The following is a 19,525-nucleotide window of genomic DNA, read 5'->3' as shown; positions in this document are numbered from 1 at the left end:
TTCAACTCCTTTATATTAGGCCTCCCCCACCTCAAGTCATCAGGCTGGTGAAAAGACAGCAAATGGAGTGGAAAAAAACACAGATTTTTTTTTAAGTAAATGATGCATCCTAAGCTGCTAGTGTTTTCCCTTCTCATTCATCTTTGAGTCCATAGGAAACATGGGTGGGTTGCAAATGCAAAGTTCTTTGGACTCTGCCTGTGTGCAGGTGTAATTCTGCATGGCCTGGCTCAGGACTCCAGTACATGACTTGTTTGGTTTTTTTTTTTTGCTTTTCAGGAAAGCTTAGAGACTTACTAAATGGTATTGGGCATTTATGGTCTGAAATCAATATTTGAGTAACTGAAAGACTGCCAAAGAATGGAACACTTTACTTAATTGAATTAAATGTATTCCTTACAATGGCTTGAGAAAAACATTTTCTTGGAGTAAAAGTGAAACATCGCTTAATTTCAAATTAAAGCAAGTGGGCTGAACGCATCATGCCAGATGCTCTGCTGGCTCTGTGCCCTTGTAAGTTCAGCTGTCAGGACACGTTTCAAAGTCAAGACAGAAACACACGCTCTGACTCTACCTGGCGCTCAGTTCTGTGTAACAGGAATGTCCACCTCCAACCCCAGCACACAAGATTGTTAGAGGACATATAGTAATAGTCATCCATCCTGATGACAAAGAATGTTAAAACTAAAATTTCAGGTCTGCCTGCTATAATGTGGTTAAGTGCACAGCTCCACTCTGATAAGAAGAGTTGTATGCATGTCGCCTTTCACCCATACCAATGGCAGCCGTGCCAAGGTCTTCCAAAGTAACCAGCAATTGTGGGTGCCCAACCTGACACACTGCAGAAAAGCCTCAAAGGCTTAAAATTGTAAGCCCTGAAGTCTTATCATGCTAGTCACTCAGCTAGGCAGGATTTTGATAGCATTGGACATAATTTCGTAGCCTGCCAGGGTAAGCGTATGCCTCACGTCATAGATGTGTTTGGTCTGGGGTGAGTGGGAAGGGAATGCAAAATAAAATCTCTCCAATTAACAGCAAGTTCTAAATGAACTCTAATCCTATCTACCTCAGAACCCAGAATAAGGAATAATGCTATGCCAGCGTAATCTCCGTGACCCACAAAAACTAATAAGGTCAGCATTTGCTAAGTGATCTGATTTTGCAATACGAAAGGTATTTTAAAGGAAGGTACTGAGTGCAAGAAACACCCACCGAATAATGAATGCCTGGCTGGAAGTCTGCAAGAGCTGGCTTCTCAACAAGGACAGAGCACATCCCAGCATGTGAGACATGGCTGGAAACATCAAACATGCGTCCTAGCCCTCCAGGAGGCACAAGGCTGCTATAAACCCCATGTACCTGGAATTTGGGTGTTGGGGCACAGAACAGACTATACCTGCTTTGGCTGGAAATGGGGCTGTGCCAGTGAGGCAAAGGGGGTGTTTCCTTGTCCTTTTCAGCATTTGATTATTTGCTAATAGTCAAAAAGGGTAAGCGCTGCTCTTGATGTAGCCTGATCCTCTTTTTGGGTGGGTCATTCTCGAATACTATCTCTTACGGGATTTCCGGAGAAGTTGCATTTATCAATAATGAACTTGCAGGTGAGGGGTGCCACAAATGGGAGTGGTTGAGACAATGGCCGTACCCTGCTGCTGACCTGTGTTATGGCCTTTGGGAAGTCCTATCACACCTCTTCTGGCCTTGTCGTTTTGTATTTCGTCAGGAATTGCTTCACAAGGGAAATTGTCTCCTTCAGATAAAACTAGCATACTAATATGATGATGGTCTCATTAGAGTACATCAACCACTGCTGAAATACAGATAATTATATGCTGAGCCATGAAGTCAAATTAGTTAATATCATTGAAGAACCAGAGATTTTGGGATCATGGATTTGAGGAGCTACCAGGAAAAAAAAAAAGGCCATCAGTACTGAAGGAGAAGTTTGGTTAATAGGCAAATATTCCATGTGACAGAAACTGACAGTTAAACACCACATGTTCTTCCTCATATCCAAGTAATTTTTGTAATAATTCAGTTCATAATGGTTCCACAGTTTATAGAGGTGATATTGCTTTTATTTCAGAATAAACACTGCTTGTAAGTGAGAAAAGAGACATCACATTGTCAAATTCAAGGACATCAGACAAAAGAATAAGACATACTGTGAGACAAAATCAAAACCAACTCTTCTTCATAAAAGCACTCAGTAATTTTATTTTTTTTTCCTCTTTTTCACTAACTTTATGTTACTATTGAAAAAAACCCCTCATAGTACTCTGATGCACAGTGAGCATTTCCTCTATGGTATGAGATGCCAGTGCAGGAGAACAGGAACAGGACAACAAACAGGGTAACTCAAAGCCTGTCTGAATTGTATGATACCTGTCAACCCTGGGGATTTACTTAGTTTTCATATGTAGGATATTCAGTCCTTTGCAAAACATGGAAAAGGAACTGTCTTCCCACTTGGGATATTGGACATAAGCTGAATGCCTTCCTTGGGTTTTTGTTGACACTTGCAAGCAGCATATGCATTGGCAGAGGAGTGCTGTTCATAGATAGCCGCTGCTCATCGTGCCTTGACGCTGTTGGGGAGAACAGCGAGAAGCTTTAAATCATTGAGAGAAACCACAACAGCCATCATCACCATGCCTTAAAGCAGCCAGTCCTCACTGCTCCATATGTTCCCTCCGCTAATACATGGAACGAGTTGTTCTTTTTGCAGAGGTCTGAACCCTGGAGCACACCACAGAGCATTCCTGACCCACAAAATACAGCCACATCAACTGAGCAAAGAAATTAAGGGCAAAAAACTTCTAGAGGTTAGAGGAACAGCCACAGGTCTTTTGCACTTTCTGTCTGTGCCCAAGGAAACCTCACCATGACTGCTTTTATTGCCTACAGCCACCTGAAGGTCCCAGCCTGGGAACTGCTTGTTGGCAGTGACTGCAGGAGGAGCTCCAGCAGGTCAGCAACTCTGAAGAACAAGTTCCTCAGTTAGATACTGGACAAAGAGTCTGATTTTCTGGGGGAAATAAGTTTTCAAAATGGTTTGTGTTAGAACAGCTGCTTCTGCTCCTTTTAAAGACAAACAAATGCTATCCCAGCCCAGCTTCTGCTTTTTCTTAATCTCAACTGGTGATTTGCTCCGCAGGACTTAGGATGGTATTTTTTAACAGGGACTGTCCTTTACTGTAACCCATGAAACAAAAGAAAATGATGACAAACAACATCTTTCATCTGGGATCAATGCCCACATTGCACACCTGAAATCCTGTTCAGGCAGAAGCTCCTATTTCCATCACATGAGCTTGTCTGGAAATCCTGAGTATCCTCTGCCTCCTCCAGCAAGGGCTGCCAAGGCTTCCCAGCATCAGACTCCTAAAAAAACCACGCTGACAGAGGGCAATAATGTCCACAGCCTGTGAGGCTTGTAGGTAGCAGCTTTTCCTGGTAGATGTTTCCCCTGATAAAGTTGATGCTAATCTGCGTTTCAATATCCAGCAAATTACTTTCTTAAAATTAAAATAATGCTAAGCAAAAGCATGTAAAAGACAGGAGCAATACTCTATTTTACAACATACAGATCCTAAAACTAAACTAATATTAAAAAAAAAAAAGATAATTCAAGCAATTTGGGGGATGGAGAAGCTGTCTTTCGAAAAAAGTACAATTAAATGTCATTATTTTATCTTTGCAATCATGTACCTATTGGCCCGAAGCTGTGATTTCAAGGTGTTCTACAGTACTAGAAAATCAATGGCTGTATAGTGGGCTCAGCAGATCTCATCAATTCTCTTCACAATCCTGTAACCTGGTGGAAAACAAAACAAAACAAAAACCAACCAACCAACCAACAACAAAAAAACCAAACCAGCCATATCTTTCCATTAGAATAGAAGCAGATTGCACATCATCAAATTACACATCTCCAACTCTATTTTAGGTCTTCCAGGTTTTCTTTTTTGTAACTTAAAGGCTTGCCACAGTTCCAGTTGAAATGATGTCTTCCTCTAAACAGAAAGTGAACCAAGCCTTAGATGTAGAAGTTAAGGCAATTATTTTTACAACTAACCACCAATTTTTGAAAATTACATAATTTGGATGTCAGACTTGAGAAATGTTAGAGTGCTTTCATTTTCGACTTCATTTTTCCTTTAAGATGTCTCAAAACCCAGACAGCCCCAAACAGTTGATTTTTGAGCTAACCATTTAAAAATTACTGACTGAAAATGCTGTCCCTTGGGGATGCTGTAATTGGTTTTGTCTGTTTGTTATTTGGTAAAGCCAATAGTAGTTTCTAGCTATACCTACAGATCCAGTGTAAATGGCCAGGTATTGAAAAACATCTACATTTAAAATACACCAAACAAGTGGATAAAACTCTGAACCATAAAAAAAAAAAAGGGTTCACAAGAGAGTAATTTCTGTGCAGGAGCTCCAAATCAAAGCGTAAGCACTTCTGCCTCAAGAGCTTTTGGTACCCAAAACTCAGTCTCCTTTCACAGAATAACAGAATCACAGAATCACAGAATCACAGAATGTCAGGGATTGGAAGGGACCTCAAAAGATCATCTAGTCCAATCCCCCTGCCGGAGCAGGAACACCTAGGTGAGGTTACACAGGAAGGCGTCCAGGCGGGTTTTGAATGTCTCCAGAGAAGGAGAATCCACAACCTCCCTGGGCAGCCTGTTCCAGTGTTCCATCACCCTCACTGAGAAGAAGTTTCTTCTCAAATTTAAGTGGAACCTCTTGTGTTCCAGTTTGAACCCATTACCCCTTGTCTTACTGTTGGTTGTCACCGAGAAGAGCCTGGCTCCATCCTCGTGACACTCACCCTTTACATATTTATAAACATTGATGAGGTCACCCCTCAGTCTCCTCTTCTCCAAGCTAAAGAGCCCCAGCTCCCCCAGCCTTTCCTCATAAGGGAGATGCTCCACTCCCTTCATCACCTTTGTTGCCCTGCGCTGGACTCTCTCCAGCAGTTCCCTGTCCTTCTGGAACTGAGGGGCCCAGAACTGGACACAATATTCCAGATGAGGTCTCACCAGGGCAGAGTAGAGGGGAAGGAGAACCTCTCTCGACCTACTAACCACCCCCCTTCTAACACACCTCAGGTACCATTGGCCTTCCTGGCCACAAGGGCCCAGTGCTGGCTCATGGTCATCCTGCTGCCCACCAGGACCCCCCTTCTTTCTCCTAGCTGTGCTTGCTGGGGAGGAAAATCCACGATACACGTTTCTGCCTCAGATGAGGAAAAGCTCTCCACCACCTCTTTGCTTGGAAGACCTGGCAGCGGTGGAGACCGCTGCCCCTCTGCTTTTCAGAACAAGGCTGTATTCATCCCCAAAACGGGACCGCAGCATGTGCGGTCCTCCCCAGGAAGAATTTAATGTCCTGTCTCTCCACTCTCTGCTCTTGTTTGAGAGCAGCCCACCCTCTTCACATCACATTGAAGCTACTGGGCAGAGCACTTTCCTGGGACGTTGGAGCAGAGGACAGAGCTACAGGTAGGAGCAAAGAGGGACGAACTTCCTGGAAGCCCGAGTGAAGGAAACAAAAGTAAATTTTTTACAGTGCTCCAGCTTGACTTTCCTCACCAGCTTGAGTAAAACAGCCCTGAAGGAGCAGAGCCCCGTCCTCTGCTCCTCATACCAGATGTTCCTCATGCTGCTGACCTCATCTGGGCGATCAGGTAGAAGGAAGACTTGGCTTCCACCCGCGTCAGGGGCTGGTAGATGTACATGTACTTGTAGAGGAGGATGTATGGGCAGAGCTTGTGCCCTTCTGAATGCCTGTGGTAGGTCTGTCCATAACCGTGGTGGATGCACTTGGCCCCTGCCCCAGCCAAACCTTCAGCAGTTTGGTGCAGGCTCCAGAGGAGGGAAGGGCCTGAGCCACAGCCAGGCCAAGAGCTCCTTCCAGGAGACCCACAGGGAAGCGGAATGGCAATTGAACACCGGTAACTTGTGGGCGCAAGGAGTCTCGTGCAGGCTTTTCCTACTGTATGTGATTTGACTACAAGTCAGCCACATAAATACAACAGCCTGGATGAGCCCACATTGAGCTCTCCTTGCTAAATAAGTGAGCTGTATGGTTTTACTAGTCACAGGTCAGTGGATGAGCCCAATTCAAGTTTCAATATTAATCATTTAGCCTAAGTAGATGCACACCGAATGTGGTGGATTATTTAGAGATACAAGGTTGTATGATTTTTAATATACTCTTTGATTCACGTTACTTGGTAGGCTAGATTTGCTAGAATTTTAAGCTGTAAAGTCCAGCTCGTATTTACCAAAAGTAACACTAAATAACTTGCAAGATAAAGTCTGGCTTGCATTTTGCTGGGAAGGACGAAACTGACCGGAAAAACAACGATCCAAGGCTAACATAGAGACATCACAGACATCTGCAAAGCCGGGCGTATTTTGCACTTCGCTGAGAAGAGAGGATTTATCCACACAAAACGGCACCTGCAAGGATATGGACCAAAACCAATGTCTACAGCTGAACAAAACAAAGGCCCACGTGGAGTCCGAGAAAAAGAGCCCAACGGGGAGCAAAGGACCTGGTGATGAAATTTTGCTATTGGACTGAACCAGGGTGTGAATGGTCTGTAAAGATATAAAAGTTTGCAGTTCTCTATGCTCGGGCGGACCTCTGTGCAGGTACCCAGCTTGACCCAGGCCTTCTGCTATTCTACTCCTTCAAATTTTTTGTTTTCTGAGAATTTTGACTCCTGAAATTCTGCTCTGCATAAGTTTATAAGGCCTCGCCTGAAAGTTTGCCTCTGGAGCTCTGAAATACAGACTCCGGAGCAAACGGTTATCAGGGAAAGAGGAATCCTGACAGTTTGCACCACGATGGATACAGGCCTCACCTGAAAGTTTGTCTTCGGAGCTCCAGGACACAGACTCTGGAGTGAACGGTTATTAGGGAGGGAAGACGCCTGAAAGTTTGCTTTGTGAATGGATACAGGCACCTGGAGAGAAGGTCAGCAGCATTCGGCTGGGCATACTTCCCCCATGCAGTGAATAATAGAGTGAACCTGCCACCGAACTCTTTTAAGTCATGCTTCTCTTTAAGAAATCTAAACATTGATCTGCAGCAAGCAGAACCCTAAATTACTCCCTTTGTGACAGTAACACACTCTGTTCACTCTGTTTTCTTGCTTCATGCTATCCATTCTGGCAAAAAACCCCACCTGTTCTGGGAGTCGTTGAGCAATTCAATGTCACGAAACATCAAGTCCGCATGTTCCTATAAGGTTCTCATGTTCAGGTACTAGCTGTTTTGTTTCACCACTGTGGACATCAGGGCTGCAGGGCTGTCATCTCCCAGGCACCCCATCTCCCACATCTCTTCCTCATCAGAAAAGGAGAAGTAGACAACATTGCAAGAGCGGGCATCAGCCATCCCAGCCTTGCTTGGGACTTCAAGCTTCTCGTTGAGCTTTCTGGTGGAAGAGCTGAAGGTGCTGCTGGTGATGGACAACCCAGCACCAGCATTCTTGAAGATCTGGTCCAGGCCTTGTCGGACCTGGCTAGAAAGCCAGACCCATCTCTTTTCTTCATGGTGATGTAAAAGTCCTCCAAGAGTTCATTGAGCTTCATGGCTGGCATCTGGAACAAGAGGGAGGGGAAAGATGAGTCAAGGTAGCTGTGGGAAGGAAAAGTGCCGCAGGTGGGGAAGACACATTTAAGGCTTCTCCAAGCTCTGTCTGAAGAAACCTGCAGCAGCTTCCACGCTTCCCCAGAAGTTCATTTCTGGGCAGCCTTAGAGTCTTGGAAAGAGGCTTCATGTTTACATAAGCAAAAGAGATGCAATGAAACCTTGCGGTGTGAGGATGCTCAGACACACCAGTTCCATTTCACTGACCGCACCACTGCTGCACCAGCTGTAGAAATCCAGGTTCAGAACAAAAGAGTGAATGAAGGTTTCAATCACACCACGGTGTGACTGTGTGCAAATGTGTGACCTACCACTTGGGTGTAATACTCTGTACTTTTGCAGTAATGTGGTACGTATGGAAAAGTTTCAGGCCAAGAGGGAGGATGAAGAGGAGAAAGAGAAAAAGGAGGAGGAGGAGGAAGAGGAGGCGGAGGAGGAGGAGAAAAAGGAAAAGCAGCAGCAGATTCTTCTTTTGTCCATGAGATGTCAGTATTGCAGCCAGGCTGCTAGTCAGGCTGCTTTAGCCTGCCCATGTCTTTAGATCAACCTAACAGAGAAACTTATCTATGAAAATGTGAGTGGGCCATTTTGTAATTTGGCCCTTAGCCACAGCCCTTATTTCTGTGCGCACACTGATTTTTCTGGGAGTTCATTTGTGGAGAAAAGTCCTCGAATGCTCTGAATTGCATTTGCTACCTCTGGGAGCAGAAATCCTGCAAACAGTGGGTCCTTAGGGTAACGGCAGCAATTCTTGTCACACGGCAGCATGAGGCCAAGGTTTGTGTGAAAGTGGTGTACGTGGAAATCTTTCGTACCATCCTGGGTTTCCAGGCTACTGGATCAACCGTGAACAAGACAAGGTTACAGCTTTATTAAGAGAAACTTGAAAGGTCTCCAAGACCACAAAGAAGTAATGAAGGCTGAAATCCCATGTCTTTTCAAACTTCATGATAAATCCATTTGATCAGGGCGGCTGGTTCTCACCACTGAAAAACCAGTATTTTGCTGAGTTTTCTGGCCTTAGTAATGTCCATGTAATCTCTGAGTCCTTTGGTCGTGCACCAGTATCTCCACACACTGAGAGCATAGAGGGTGGCCTTGGTGATGCTGGCACTCACACACAAATACTTGAGGTCGTCATCAAACTTAAAGACGGGAAACTTGTTGAGCTTAGTTGAGTATGCTAGAAAACTAATAAAGAAAGGGGATAAGAATAGCTTTTCTGGCTAAGAGCAACTTGGTGTTTTTCACAAAATGTGATGAATTTAATAAAGATGAAATACAGCACTTCCCCGATGATTTCCTGTGAGTTTGTGTGCTGAAAACTCAGACGCAGCAAGAGGGGCACCAACATGAAGTCACTCTACAGTTGATGCAAAGCTAAAAATGTACTGCTAGGCAGTGCCAGTAATAGAACGGAAGTAACACAGCATCTTTTACCCTGCTGCAGAAATGATGCAGAAAGGATGATGAAGGCAAAGGTCATTCTTTTGTTAGTCAATTCAGGAGCAGGGGACAAACACCTCCTGTTCCTCTGCAGCCTGACTGCTGGTGGTCTGTCACACCACCATGGGTGTCTGCACAAGCTGGACCGGTAATTATAACTAAGCAGGATTTTCCACTCATACCCACCTTCTGCTCCCTGTTAGGCATGACAGAATCAGTCCCTATTGCTTCTGTGAACCAAAGGCAGGTGTGTCTTGATGAATACCATGAGTTAAGTGAAGACACACAGTGTGCCTTGCTAAAAGGGAGAGCCTCAGCCCCACAGGCAGGAACTGAAAGTAGAGGATTGATGGAGAATCTTTTTATAGATGTTCAGACATTTAATATCCCTTATGAAAGAGTAATACATTTTTATGATACCACTATAATTTTATTATATCCACTATACTTTAAGTCTGCTGTTTACAGGGCTGAAGCTAATGGATTTTGCCGTGCAGGGCTGCTCTGAACATCCATGCACTGAGCTAGTGATCCCCATGGTGACCATCTCAGCACAGCAGGAAAAGGGAGGAGGTGGCACACTCAAGAGGAGGGAGATGTTGCATATCTCCTCCTCACCTTCAGTTCTGCAGCCTCTATGCTGTAACTCTGCACACTAGGGGGAGGTGATTTTAAAAAGAGGTTTCTATTGTTGCAGCTTTTGCTGTTAATGTAGTATATAAATGGTAAAGGAACTGCATAAACCCAGTGAAAGAACCCATTGCAAGCAAAACAAGCTAGAAAGTTGAATGGCTGCATGATGCACAGGCTAACAATGTATGCATGTTGTCTCATCCTCTGAGCTCTGGATCCTTCCAGAACAGAAGTCCTCATTCTGTGGCCTGCAGACCCCTCACAGCCCAGGGTGTCCTGCTGAAGGCTCCGAGAAAGATTCTGGGAAAACAGCACACTAGGCAGATGGCAAATCCAAAAAATGCACTTTGCCGTGGAAGGCCGTCTAGGGACAGAGGTCTCACAAACTGAAGGGACTCTCTTTTCCTTCTGTATATTGCAGCTAGTTAGTGGACAAAAATACAACTCGTTTCCACCTGAAAGGTAGGCTGCAAGTATTTTTTTTCTAAAGCGGGCTGTGTTTACAAACTTTGCTGATGCCAAAAGTTCTCCTTCTGGGTGTGCTGGTGACCGCTGCCTGTGGTGGCTGGCTCTCCTGCTAGCCCAGGGACAGTGCTGCAGAGCAAATTCTGGTGGCGTAAAGTCAGGTGGGAGTTACTCTGGTCAGCGGCTTCACAAGATCTGCAAGGTGAGTTACTAGGCAGACAACTCCACTAAAGAAAGACCGGGATGCTCATGGAAATGCCAAGCTGTTCAGTTGCCAGCAGTCTCCTGAAATCCAGAGCCTAACCATGCAATGCCAGTTGCCCTGGAAGATATAACAGCACCAGTCTCACTGAAGTTCTCTTACTGCAATTAATCATACAGGGATTAATTAACTTCTGACACATCTCAGTTTGAAAATTATGGTGGCCATTTCCTGAATCACAGTATCACTCAGGCAATTTACGGAACCACAACAGAAGACAGAGACTTAGATTCCTTCTGGATTCCCAAGGCAGAGTTTATCATGTGCTAGGAAATCAAGTCATAGCTCCTCGTTTCTCCAAAGTCCAGATTTTCAAAATCGATGCATCTGGTTTGAGTTGAGCTCTAATAGTTGATAGCTTGTTAGTAATGCAAATCACGAACTGGGACAGTGAGCCAAGTGCTGCAGCTGAACAGAATACACAGATGGCCATTCAGGGATGTTTCATACTTCATGCATGGTGAAGCCTGTTTAAGTCTGTACCACTTCTTCCTTTTCTTCCCACCAGACACCTTGTCCTCATAAACTCAGAAACTACAAAAATTGGAATGGATTGCCAATAGGAAAGTGATGGCTACAGTGAGCAGCATGCAGCTCTAATAGTTGCAGCAAAGAAGTCTTAGCATAACAAAATAAAATTGGAATAAAATAATGGCTTTGTGATGGCAGGCATGTATCAGCTACCATCTGTAAGGGTGTTGTGTTCCACTGCTGCAGGAAATAATCATCCTTGATTTTTTTTTTTTTTAATAAGCGTAATGAATATTTGCCTTATTTTGTCTAGGAGAAAACAGTTTATCCCTTTCATTCTTGGGCAGTGCAGAGGAGTCCTGGAAAAGGCTGGCATCTTGGTTCAAAGGCGCACCAGTGCACAGGCTCTGTTTAAAGATGAATATTCCCATCCTGCCTTCATCGCTCACTTCAGCAACTGCACGCCAAACCACAAGGCTCTTTGCCCAACATCGCCTATCAACAGCCAGATGATGCTTTAGGAGTTTTAAATGATGTCTGAACACCTCAGGGATTACTTGATTGAGGCGTTGGGATGCTGCCAAGGAGGCACGAAAGAACCTGCACCCTTACTGAGCATGTATAGGAGTTGTCACTGGGACCTGTCAGACAGAATTTGGAAAAGCATTAAGCAGCCAGGAACACACATCCCATTTCCAGAAAGACCTTGCAAACAGTGGTGCTCTGGGTTATAATCACATCAATACTTGCAGGCTCCGGATCAAGTCCTGTGAGGCTGCGTTTTGACGTCTGTAACCCACAGGCTGCCTGCGAAAACAAACAAGTCTTGACTCGGCGCTGCCGTGGGTACAGCATGATTTGCTAACAAAGATCCTATACCTGAATCTCAGAGTCCTTCTCCCTCACCCCTAGTAGGCCTTTTGCCTCCCTCTTCCAGGAGGTTACCCGAGGGCTTATTTTCAAACAACGCGTATGGGGATGCGGGCGAGATATGTGAATACGCAGCACTTGAACGCCTCAGTAGTGATGGTTCCTTCAAAAAAGTAATCTCTGTGTTTTGCTCAAGTGATGCCACACTCCGAGCAGAAATCCTGCAAGATCACATGAAGTGGCCATCCGCGCAGGCACCAGGCCTCCTGCCAACCTTCTGTCTCTGAGGTGATACATTGCACAGGAAAAAAACAGTTTTATTTGACATTGCTTGCCAAAACATGCACACACCCCACATCTATGCAGACAACTGTGCTATTATCTGACGGTTTGTAGGTGCTCCGTGCCAGACCTCTTAAGTTGAAATGCACACAGTAAATGTCTAGACACCTAATGCTCTGCTCCATGGTGAGGCCAGGAGTCACACTCTGTGTGTGTTTGAGGAGGGAGGAAGAGGAGGGCTGCCACACAAAGTAATAAGATGCCGTCAAAGCTGGTGGGGTCTCAGATCTGATTTATCTTTACATCTCTGCAGTCTTCCCCTAGAGCAGAGGCTGTTCCTCACATGGTGCCTGTTGCTGTTCACGCTGCAGAAGACTGTCTCAGCAGCACGGCGTCAGAAAAGCTGGAGGACTGTGTTCACCTTCCTTCTATGGAAGCAAACATACTAATTCCCCCACCCTAATCTACCCTAAATAAAGAAGCTAAAGATCTCTGCTATATCTGGATGTTCCTAAAATCCCCAGATTCTACTCATTTTTAACTGGCCTTTACACATTTTTGTGCTGGCCCATGCTGCGAAGATGCCACTGTGTATCACAGGCTCCTGGCAGGTACCAGTTTTGTCCAGAAAGAGCAGGGGCTTTAGATGGCGTGTAGGGGCCCCCTGGCTCTCACAGGGTGGGCAGGAACACACTGCTGTCCTCCCACTCGCTTGCAGGAACCAGGCGTCTGATACAGCCCCGACACGGCCTGACTGATTTCTGTCTGCTGAGCGGTTTGATAACCACATTTTACAACGTGTAACCAGAAGGGACTCCAGACCCAGGGCCTGAAGGACTCCAAGAACATTTCTGAGTGTCCCTCACATAGAAATCTCCTTCCGAATGCAGATGAATGGCATAGCATCCTATCTATCTCAACACTCAATGCTTCTGCCTGCCTTTCCCTGGGTATACATTTGAAGCAGGTTTTTCTCAGGTCCTGTTCGCCATGTTGCATGGGGACAAGAATAACTAAAAATGTTGTACTTGCAAGTACGTGAGGAGCTCTGAGGTGAATAATCATGCTACAGGCAGGATTTTCTCATCGAGCGCTTCCAAGTATTGTTTCCTCACAGCTTTCAGAGAACCAGCAGTAAGTGCCTCTCATGAGCTGCCAGCCTTGTGTGTGCATTCTTTCCCAGGTACCTGTAGGAACTTGGCCCTCAGAATAAAGTGTCCATATACCTATAGCTGTTTGTTCTTTCTTTCTTTCTTTCTTTCTTTCTTTCTTTCTTTCTTTCCTTCTTTCCTTCTTTCCTTCTTTCCTTCTTTCCTTCTTTCCTTCTTTCCTTCTCTTTCCTTCTCTTTCCTTCTTTCCTTCCTCCTTTCCTTCCTCCTTTCCTTCCTTCCTTCCTTTCCTTCCTTCCTTCCTTCCTTCCTTCCTTCCTTCCTTCCTTCCTTCCTTCCTTCCTTCCTTCCTTCCTTCCTTCCTCCCTTCCTCCCTTCCTCCCTTCCTCCCTTCCTTCCCTTCCTTCCCTTCCTTCCCTTCCTTCCCTTCCTTCCCTTCCTCTTTCTTTTTCTCTATGAGACCTAATCAGTGCTATCAATAATGACAGTTTTAACATAGTAAGCCATAAGGCTATTCTAAAAAGAAATAAACTTGGGAATCTTTGCAGGTATAGCTGCCGATTTCTATTTATCTTTGGTGTATGTTACAAAGTAAACCACCAGCCAGTTACAGACCCCACTTTACCATCTCCAAAGCCCATCTGAAGAGGCAACGTGCTGTAACATCCCTGAGGACCTTCCAAATCAGTTGCAGACATGATATTCTTAAGCAGTGTGTCAAGCACAGTGTTCAGATATACTCAGCTGTAACTCGACTTCTACCTCTGTGAAGACAGCTTAATTCAAGCTATAGAATTTAACACAACAGGTTTACTGTCTGTTGGTAGCCCCTGGCTATCACCTGTCCATACCTCACTTCTGTCTCTCAAGCCTCTGTTTTTGATTTCCACTTGTCACTGGGACCATGGTAGCACCTTTGACATTACATGCTGTTGTGCTGAGCAACAACACACAGTCTCACTGCTAGCACCAAGCAGCAAGAAGGGGATTTATTTAGAAGAATTTGCTAGGTGGTGATGGAAATGCAGTCCCAGAACATCTGGTGAAAATCATGTTCCTCTGCCCCTCACCCATGGTGTCACTTACTGTCCTGCACTGATGTCCTAACACCAACACAAACGCATTGCTGTTCCCTAGATGGCAGTTCCCTGAGGGACTGGGCTTTTTCCTTTTTCTCATGTTCCTTTGGCAGAGCCTGAGACACTCTGACCTTGTCCAGCACGGTTGTCATCCCATGAGCAGCAGCTCAGTGGAATTTTGGTGGAGTTTTCAAGGGATTTTTTTCCACTTGGGATGTTTCTTTTTCACAATAAACGGGCTTTATTAGCTTTAGATTTCTGGTCCTTTAAATAGAAAACCTCTTGAACGGAGAAAATTCAGAGCTGACAAGCAACAGTCTTAAAGGATGCATATCCTTGGATGCACATTTAATTTCATTCTAGGTGAACAGTAAAACAAAACTATGCAGAGAGCAGACCTTATTGCTGAAATTCTAAGTGCAAAATAAGTAATTTCAAGCCAAACTGTGTTTCAGAATTGATGTAACCAGCTCAGGTTCAGGGAAATGTCTTTAATCCAAAAAGGCTCATGAGGAAGGCTTTCAGTCCCACCGAAGTGAGATTAAATGAGCACACGGTTCAAGCCAAATGTGCTTCTAGGTACATTCCCGAGCAGGGGCAGACTTAAGCAGTTGTTCAAATGTTTTCCTGAAACCCAACCCCAGAAGTTAAAGAGGGTATGACAGCAACTACTTCTTGGTGAGCCTATTTGCACTCTGCTGATCGAAATGCATCACAGGTCCATGGGAACTTCCCAGCTATGCTGATACTCATACTTGAAAAGCATGAGAGAGAGAAGTGCTTTTTTTATACAACGTGCTTTGAAATGCCAAGTAAATTGTTTTCACTTGATTAAAAAAAGCAGTCAACTTTGCAGAAAACAGTTTATTAAATACAAGAGACTTGGCTGCTACACCTAGTTACAGACAACATACTGTGAATAAAGCATGCATTTATCACATCACATCTTGATTATTTTTAAATGGCCTTTAATTCTGTATGTTTAAGGCTGTACAACACATTTCAAAACGCAAAAATAAAAAGTCACACTACAATAATGGCAAACATTGTACAGACAGTGAAATCATTCTCTAATGCAGCAGAACCAGAGTTCTTAAAGATTATCATAAAGGAACAAAAATGGACCTGAAGTGCAATAAAGATCAGAAAATGTCTGGAACTTGCAGATCAGTGAAAGTAAATGTCATTCTCCAATTAGCACACAACTGAACTCATTCTTTTCAAAAGCATAATTATCTGTCATTTGGGCAAGGGATAAAACTCACACACCATTCAAAAAACCCCAGATGTCTTGGTTCTGCTTTCTTCTTATTGAGGGCACTTTTGTACTCAAACACTAAAAGAGCATTTTTCAAGGAGACATCTGACCAAAGTGTGGCAGAGAGCAGTACAACATACATTTGTTTACTCCATCCCTGTTAAAGAAAAGTGGAGTGTCTTACAGTAAAAAAAAAAAAAAAAAAGAAGAAGAAGAAGAAATGAAAACAAAAAGGTGCACAACAAAAAACTGGTTTTCAACTAGCACAAGTGACAGACAACTTTGCTGACCATACTCATTTTCACCTGTGAAGGACATTACCCTGTATGAAGTTTGCTTCTTAAAAACACACTACAGAAATAGCAACATGGCATCCACATGGGTCAAAACCTATCCAGCTAACAAGTAAAATGATTACCAGCCCCAGAAACCCTGGAAATGCAGCTGGGGATCTGGAGATCTAAGTAGGTTATGAAATCTTTCCTCATTAACAGCAGTGAAGCCCTTTTTTTGCTCATTTTTCTTCAGGTCCCAGTGCAACTCAAAAAATAAGGTAATTTGAGGAGAATGAGGTTGAACGGGTAGCTCTGAAAATGGACTATAGTTGACAATTATGTTCACATCTTCAGAAAACAATTCAGTAGTCTCTCCTTTCCCCTCAGATACTCAAGATTTGCAGAGCTTAATGCATTAAAATGCATCAAAATATTACTTCTCCCTAATGAACTATTGTGTATATGATCTCCCAAATGCAGTTGCAAGAGATCTGTGTAAGAAGGTGCCCTGTGTACAGAAAAATGTATTCTGAGTAGAAGATACGTAGCACAGCTCACGTTGATATCTCCACCTTAAATAGCTGATTACAGCTGGGGCTTGCAAAGGGGTCTAAAAACAGCTTAGTCCCCAAATTCCACAGAGGTTTGGATGGATAACTCTCTCCTGCCTCCTTTCAGCAGCACAGCCTAAAATGCTACCATTTTTCCACCCCCCCCCAAAAAAAAAAAAAGAAAAGAAGCTTGTCCTGCAATATAATGCACTTAAAACAAAATGCACTAACTACAGCAGCGATTACAGGACTGACAACATGCACACTGAAGGCATCACAGTGGTTGGAAGGTGGTACCTAAACCAGCACACCATTACTGTCAGCCAGTTTGCACCTTGAAACCGGTGTACCACAGTGAAAAAAGCAAGTGAATGCCAGCAGAGACCCTGACACGCCACAGGCAGCAGGCTAAATCCTAATGCCAGGTCTTTCCAGCGTGCAAAGTGCTAAATAAAAGATATTCAAACCTAAACTGAAGAAAATGCAGATATACCAAGCTTCACAATAGAAGGGAATAAGATGGGGGAAAAGCAGCTGCTGTGCTCCATGAATCTGCTGCATTTTGTTTGCAAGTTGTGGCAACATAGAAGAACCTAGGATGACCAGCTGGTAAGACAGTGCATTCGATGGGACCATGGAGACTCAGATCTAGCTACAACTAGAAGAAATGCAGGAAATAAGAGCATGTATCGCTGCCTTGCATATTTAATATTAGGGCCACATAGGCAGGAGCTCTGCTGAGCCAGAACTCTTCACTTATACTAGTGGAAGCATGTGTTCATGTGTAAATGGCTACTAGACAGGCAAAAAAACCACATTGCAAGAGGTCTGAGCTGGCTTCTGATCTGGCAGAAGGAGCCTGAAGAAGCTAGCGGCTTTTAAAGGACAATAAAAAGGCCTAAGAGAAGAGGAGAGCGGTATTTGTATCAGAAATAGTGTGGCCAGCAAGGCCAGGGCAGTGATCATCCCCCTATACTTGGCACTGGTGAGGCCCCACCTGGAATCCTGTGTTCAGTTTTGGGCCCCTCACTGCAGAAAAGACACTGAGGTGCTGGAGAGAATTCAGAGAAGGGCAACGATGCTGGTGAAGGGTCTGGAGCACAAGTCTGATGAGGAGCAGCTGAGGGAACTGGGGCTGTTGAGCCTGGAGAAAAGGAGGCTGAGGGGAGACCTGATCGCTGTCTGCAACTACCTGAAAGGAGGTTGTAGCATGGAGGGGGTTGGTCTCTTCTCCCAAGTAACAAGTGATATGACAAGGGGAAATGGCCTCAAGCTGCGCCACGGGAGGTTTAGATTGGATATTAGGAAAAAATTCTTCCCAAAAGGGTTTTCAGGCATTGGAACAGGCTGCCCAGGGCAGTGGTGCAGTCACCATCCCTGGAGGGGATTGAAAGACGTGTAGATGAGGTTCTTAGGGACATGGTTTAGTGCCAGAGTTAGGTTATGGTTGGACTCTATGATCTTGAGGGTCTTTTCCATCCAAAATGATTCTATGATTCCCTCCAAGAGATGGGAATTGAGGTGCTGCAAAAGGGCTTCTAAGCATGCTTATCACTAGTGGAAGGTTTAGGCCTTCAGCTGGGGTTTTCAAATTCATCAATTTGTGAAGGACTGAGGTGACCTCCTACACGGGACAATTTTCAGTGTGTTCTGAGCTGCATCGTTTAATATTGCTTTTTGTAAATGTCTTGGGTACCATAAAAAGGAGCAGCTACACTGAAAATTTTGGCATAAACTTTTCTCTTTTTTTTGGAAGTATTTTACATCACAAGGGCTGTAAATTGTCTTGCTGAGGAACAGAGAAGAATTTAGACCAGTACCTGAAAGGATCAATTCAATGCACTCTTATTTTCCTATTCACACAGTTTTTCTGGCAACTTGGTATTCTTATTTGAAAAGTCTTTTCAAGACATATAATAGGCTTTCATCTCTCAGCAGAGATGGAAAAACAACAGTTAGTCTTTTTTTTCCATACAAAATACTATTTTAAAGACCATTCTAAGTACAGTTGCCTGTGTCTGGTGGCTGGGAAATGCGCTAGACAAATGAACATCTTGTATTTCCCTCCTGCCTTTTTGTGTTGTGTGATTACAGTATGGCATGAGTTCAGTCTGTCGAAATCTTACCAAAATCAAAATGAATGTGTACGTGTGTTGAGTGTTTGCTATACTGCCAGATTCTAAATGGAGGGTGCAAAAAGGAACTGAAAACGCAATGTCAGAATTTTGATAAACACAGCTTGTCTGCCATGAAAGCAGTTAGAAAGGAGACCAAAAATCTTGGGCTTGAATTTCATCCAAGTCTCATTTGGCAGCAACGTGCACCTTCAGCGGAGGCGGAACAGGGACTGGAATCCACCACTTGACCGGGCTGACGCTTGTTTGCAAGAGCAGGCTCACAACTGCTCCGAGAGCCAGCAGTTTCTTGTGGTAATCAGAGGATTACTTTCACTAAACAGCATTTCAGCATGCTCCGCAACGACTTGAACATGTTTTGCTAATTACTGCACCCATTACTGACAGAACATTTGGGTACAACAAATTCCCTTGTACCTCTCACATTCACAGTTGGCAGACTGCTGCTGGAGGAGGTGTAGCTGGGGAAGATGGCTTCTTTTCAACTCTATTAAGTTTGCCTTTTTTTTTCCCAAATGAAAATTAATGAGAAGACACTTTAAAGAAAGACAGAGAGTTCATTTTTTTTTTTTCCTTTTTACTTTCTGGTTTTTTAAGCTTCAAGCTGGTAAGTGATCATCTGTGCAGAACAAGGTATTAGAAGTTTGGCACCTCCTGTCTACCACAACACATTGATTCCTTCTACAGAAGGCACTAAATACTGGCTTAAAACAGGAAATGAACAGCAGAATGCAGTTTTACCATGACACACACAAAAAACTGCTAACTGGCACAGCTTCGTAGTACAGTTCTCAGTTACCTACAACAGTGGTGATTATAGCAGCAAAGGTTACCATTTTTACAAGTACCACATAAACATACAAATGTCAGAACACCTAGAAAACATGCAAAATTTCAACAGCAACATCACTGAATCACACAATGCATAGGAATTATTATTCTTATTATTTGGCAAGACAGTGAATCTTTTTCTTGTAAAGCAAAAGAATTAACAAAATCTACTTTTTAACAA

At 44.0% G+C, this 19,525-nt stretch overlaps 1 protein-coding gene across 1 annotated transcript in view; it reads right to left on the bottom strand.

The window, feature by feature from the left end:
• Positions 1-19,525, bottom strand: part of KIAA1958 (KIAA1958 ortholog) — a 103,696-nt gene that overhangs the window by 13,859 nt on the left and 70,312 nt on the right. The window lies entirely within an intron of this gene.

Source organism: Caloenas nicobarica, chromosome Z, assembly GCF_036013445.1.
Source record: "Caloenas nicobarica isolate bCalNic1 chromosome Z, bCalNic1.hap1, whole genome shotgun sequence".
NCBI lineage: Eukaryota > Metazoa > Chordata > Aves > Columbiformes > Columbidae > Caloenas > Caloenas nicobarica.
Note: the sequence above shows the minus strand (reverse complement) of the source record. Positions and strands in the feature narration are given on the sequence as shown.